The sequence below is a fragment of the Phoenix dactylifera genome, chromosome 10 (genome assembly GCF_051530095.1).
Source record: "Phoenix dactylifera cultivar Ajwa chromosome 10, Ajwa_hap1_PhDact_Kaust_v1.1, whole genome shotgun sequence".
NCBI classification, from domain to species: domain Eukaryota; kingdom Viridiplantae; phylum Streptophyta; class Magnoliopsida; order Arecales; family Arecaceae; genus Phoenix; species Phoenix dactylifera.
The window spans coordinates 140,001-145,000 of NC_143199.1; positions in this window are offsets into that span (position 1 = coordinate 140,001).

Below are 5,000 nucleotides of genomic sequence, written 5' to 3' on the forward strand. Positions count from 1 at the left end.
CGGAGCCGGCACGCTCCTTCCGCTGGCGCGGCGCTCGGTCTATGCCTCCGGCCGGCCCTCGCGGCGGCCGTGCGCGGCGCTTCGGTTCGGTCGGCCGGTCGTCCCGTCCCTCACGAAGTTCCTGCGGCCGCGCATGCGTGGAGCGGGATCGGCCTTACTTGGTCGGATCCGTCGCCCTCGCCTGTTGCGGGGGCTCGGTCCCGTCCCGTTCGGTGAAAGCTTTGCCCGCTCTGGTGCGTCCCCGTGGGTTCCTTTGTCGGTTTTGCGGCCTTGGCGGCGGGCCTTCCGTGTCGGCCCGTCGTGGGCCCGCTGCGCGTCCGTGCGCGGTGCTTCGGATCGGTAGGCCCGTCGTCTGGGTCCCTTACGAAGCTTTGCGCGACCGCTCCTTTGTCGCCGGTCCCCTGTTAGGGCTGACCGAGCCCTCCGTTCGCCCCCTGGCCCGTCGCATGGGCCCCCGGCGCCTCCGCGGCGCCCCACCGAAAACTGTCACGACGCGCATCCAGCGCCGACGAGGTCGCAGGTTACGTGCGGCAGCCGGGGGGCTAGGCCGAGCGGCGGCGGGCCCGCCCACGGACGGGCGCGGGGAGGAGCGCAGCCGGCACGCGGCGCGGAGCGGCGGCGGCATGCCGCCGGGCGGCCGTCGGCTCAACCGTGCCCGAGTCCCGCGGGCACCGCGTCGCCCGGCCGGCGCGAGCGGCGGCGGGCCCGCCCGCGGACGGGCGCGGGGAGGAGCGCAGCCGGCACGCGGCGCGGAGCGGCGGCGGCATGCCGCCGGGCGGCCGACGGCTCAACCATGCCCGAGTCCCGCGGGCACCGCGTCGCCCGGCCGGCGCGAGCGGCGGCGGGCCCGCCCGCGGACGGGCGCGGGGAGGAGCGCAGCCGGCACGCGGCGCGGAGCGGCGGCGGCATGCCGCCGGGCGGCCGACGGCTCAACCATGCCCGAGTCCCGCGGGCACCGCGTCGCCCGGCCGGCGCGAGCGCACGAGGGCGGGAGGCAACCGGGCGGCGCCTGCGGAACCGGATGCGACGGCCGGCGCGGCACGGCCCCGACGGGTCCGCACCGAAGACCAGCGCGGTGCGGATCGACCGCTGATGAGGTCAGAGGTTACGTGCGGCAGCCGGCCGGCTGGCCCGAGCGGCGGCCGGCACGCGACGGGGATCGAGCGGCCCCGACGGCTTGCAGCCGGGCGGCCGACGGCTAGGCCGTACCGGAGTCCCGCGGTCGTTCGGGCGAAGGGGCGCATGCTGCGGGAAAGGCCTGCGGCGGCGAACCGTCCGCCCGGCCGGCCAAGCCTTCCGCGGCGGCGCGCACGTGGCGGCGCGGCCGAGATGACCGAGCGAAGCCCCGGCGATGGGCGGCGCGCACGTGTCCGTGCGGCCGAGATGACCGAGCGAAGCCCGGGCGGCGCCCGCCGTGCGCCCTGCCGGATCGCGCCTTCCGCCGGCGCGCAACGCCGGTCCCGCGTTCCGGCCGCGGGAGAGGCCTGCGTCGGCGAACCGTCCGCCCCGCCGGCCGAACCTTCCGCGGCTGCGCGCACGTGTCCGTGCGGCCGAGATGACCGAGCGAAGCCCCGGCGACGGGCGGCGCCCGCCGTGCGCCCCGGCGGATTGCGCGGCCCGCCGGCGCGCAACGCCGGGCCCACGTTCCGGCTGCGGGAAAGGCCTGCGGCGGCGAACCGTCCGCCCCGCCGGCCGAACCTTGTGCGGCGGCGCTTACGTGTCCGTGCGGCAGAGATGACCGAGCAAGCTCCGGCGATGGGCGGCGCCCTCCGTGCGCCCCGCCGGATCGCCTGCGAGCGGCGAGCGTCCGGGCGGGCCCCTTTCGCAACTTCCCTCGGTACTCTAAACACCCCTTGCCTCTCGGTCTTCCCCCCGACCCTCTCGGTATTTGCTCGGATATGTGCATGCATCGTCCCTCGTCGCCTTCGGTTATCCTCCCCGGGGTGGGCTTTGCGCCGACGCGCCAACGGGGTGGTAGGGGGGCTGCAGCCGCGGCCGCCGCGTTTCGCCATCCGCGCGTGCGCCGCCGGATCCGAGTGGAGGTCGCGGGCGACTCGTCGATGCTTGTACTAGGGGCGCATGCCGGCAGCCCCCCGCGGGGTGCGGGACCCCCGATCGGCGTGCGAGGGACGGGCGTCCGGGCGGGCCCCGTTTCCAACTTCCCTCGGAACATTAAAACCCCCCGACCCCCTCGGTCTTCGCTCCGGCCCTATCGCTATTGCTCGGATATGTGCATCCACCGTCCCTCGTTGCCTTCGGTTATCTACCCCAGGGTGGGCCTTGCGCCGATGCCCCGATGGGGTGGCAGGGGTGGGGCTGCCGCGGCCGGCGCGTTTCGGCATCCGCGCTTGGGGGCTCGGACCCGAGTGGAGGTCGCGGGCGGCTCGTCGATGCCTGCACCGGGAGCGCATGCCGGCAGCCCCCCGCGGGGCGCCGGACCCCCGATCGGCGTGCGATGGACGGGGGGAGGGGCGGGCCCGGTTTGCAAATTCCCTCGGTACTTTAAAATCTCACGGCCCTGTCGGTGCTCCCTCCGGCCCTATCGCCACTGCTCGGATATGTGCATCCACCGTCCCTCGTTGCCTTCGGTTATCTACCCCGCGGTGGGCTTTGCGCCGATGCCCCGATGGGGTGGCAGGGGGGCACGCTCTAGGCCGTGCCACGGGGCGCGGGCGCCGGCGCCGTACGTCCCTCGCGGCGGCCGTGAGCGGCACCTCGGCTTGCTCGGTCTGTCCTCCCGGGACGCGCGACCCGTGCGACCGGGACGCGCATCCCGTGCGACCGGGACGCGTGTCCGGGCCGTTCCCGTTTGCAACGCTCCTCGGTACTTTGGAACGCTTGGGGTGGGCTTTGGGCGGATGCCCCGCCGGGGTGGTAGGGAGGGGGGGCGGCTGCTGCCGCGGCGGGACTTCCGCTCCACTCCGCACAAGTCCGTCGCCTCGCGGCGGGCGCGCCCGGCACCGTTCGTCCCCGAGGGAGCCGGCACGCGCCCGCCGAGGCCCCGGCGCATGGGCGCCGCCGCCGGCCGTCCGCGCGGCGGCCGTGCGCCGGCTTCCTCCGTCGGCCCTCCCGGGATGCGCGACCCGTGCGACCGGGACGCGCATCCCGTGAGACCGGGACGCGTGTCCGGGCCGTTCCCGTTTGCAACGCTCCTCGGTACTTTGGAACGCTTGGGGTGGGCCTTGGGCGGATGCCCCGCCGGGGTGGTAGGGAGGGGGGGCTGCTGCTGCCGCGGCGGGACTTCCGCTCCACTCCGCACAAGTCCGTCGCCTCGCGGCGGGCGCGCCCGGCACCGTTCGTCCCCGAGGGAGCCGGCACGCGCCCGCCGAGGCCCCGGCGCATGGGCGCCGCCGCCGGCCGTCCGCGCGGCGGCCGTGCGCCGGCTTCCTCCGTCGGCCCTCCCGGGATGCGCGACCCGTGCGACCGGGACGCGCATCCCGTGAGACCGGGACGCGTGCCCGGGCCGTTCCCGTTTGCAACGCTCCTCGGTACTTTGGAACGCTTGGGGTGGGCCTTGGGCGGATGCCCCGCCGGGGTGGTAGGGAGGGGGGGCTGCTGCTGCCGCGGCGGGACTTCCGCTCCACTCCGCACAAGTCCGTCGCCTCGCGGCGGGCGGGCCCGGCACCGTTCGTCCCCGAGGGAGCCGGCCCGCGCCCGCCGAGGCCCCGGCGCATGGGCGCCCCCGCCGGCCGTCCGCGCGGCGGCCGTGCGCCGGCTTCCTCCGTCGGCCCTCCCGGGACGCGCGACCCGTGCGACCGGGACGCGCATCCCGTGCGACCGGGACGCGTGTCCGGGCGGTTCCCGTTTGCAACGCTCCTCGGTACTTTGGAACACTTGGGGTGGGCTTTGGGCGGATGCCCCGTCGGGGTGGTAGGGAGGGGGGGCTGGCGCCGCCGCGGCGGGCCTTCCGCCCCCCTCCGCACAAGTCCGTTGCCTCGCGGCGGTCGTGCCCGGCACCGTTCGTCCCCGACGGAGCCGTCGCGCGCCCGACGACTTTCCGGCGCACGGGCGCCGCCGCCGGCCGTCCGTGCGCGGCGGCCGTGCGCCACTTCGGCTTCGTCCGTCGGCCCTCCCGGGACGCGCGACCCGTGCGACCGGGACGCGCATCCCGTGCGACCGGGTCGCGTGTCCGGGCCGTTCCCGTTTGCAACGCTCCTCGGTACTTTGGAACGCTTGGGGTGGGCTTTGGGCGGATGCCCCGCCGGGGTGGTAGGGAGGGGGGGTCTGCTGCCGCCGCGGCGGGCCTTCCGCTCCACTCCGCACAGGACCGTTGCCTCGCGGCGGACTTGCCCGGCACATTTCGTCCCCGACGGAGCCGGCACGCGCCTGCCGACTTCCCGGCGCACGGGCGCTGCCTTCGGCCGTCCGTGCCCGGCGGCCGTGCGCCACTTCGGCTCCCTCCATCGGCCCTCCCGGGAAGCGCGTCCCGGACGTTCCGGATGCGCACCCCGTGCGACCGGGACTCGCGTCCGGGCCGTTTCCGTGTGCAATGCTCCTCGATTCGCTGGAGCCCTTGGGGTGGGCCTTCGGAGGATGCCCCGCTGGGGAGGTAAGGGGGTGTGTCCTGCCTGGGCGGGCCTTCCGCCCGAGCCCGTCGCCCAGCGCGGATGGTCGCGCCGCGCGGGCGGGCGCGCCGCGCGTGCGCGGGGCCGTTGGCCGGTGACGCGCAAGGACGGGCGCGCTGGGCCGATCGGCCGCTCGGGCGCGCGCTTCGTCGTGCTCCCGCGCCTTGGCGCGCGCGCGGCCGCGGCGTGGTCGCTCGGTTCTGCGCATTTGGCCCGCGCGGATGGGCGCGTCGCGCGGGCGGCCGGGCCGCGCGGGCGGGCGGGCCGTTGCCCGGGTTCGCGCAAGGACGGGCGCGCTAGGCCGATCGGCCTCTCGGACGCGCGCGCCGTCCCGCTGTCGCGCCTGGGCGCTCGCGCGTCCGCGGCGTGGTCGCTCGGTTCTGCGCAGGGCCGGGCGCCCCCGGCCGAGCGGCGCGCGGGCGCTCGCGCGCGGCG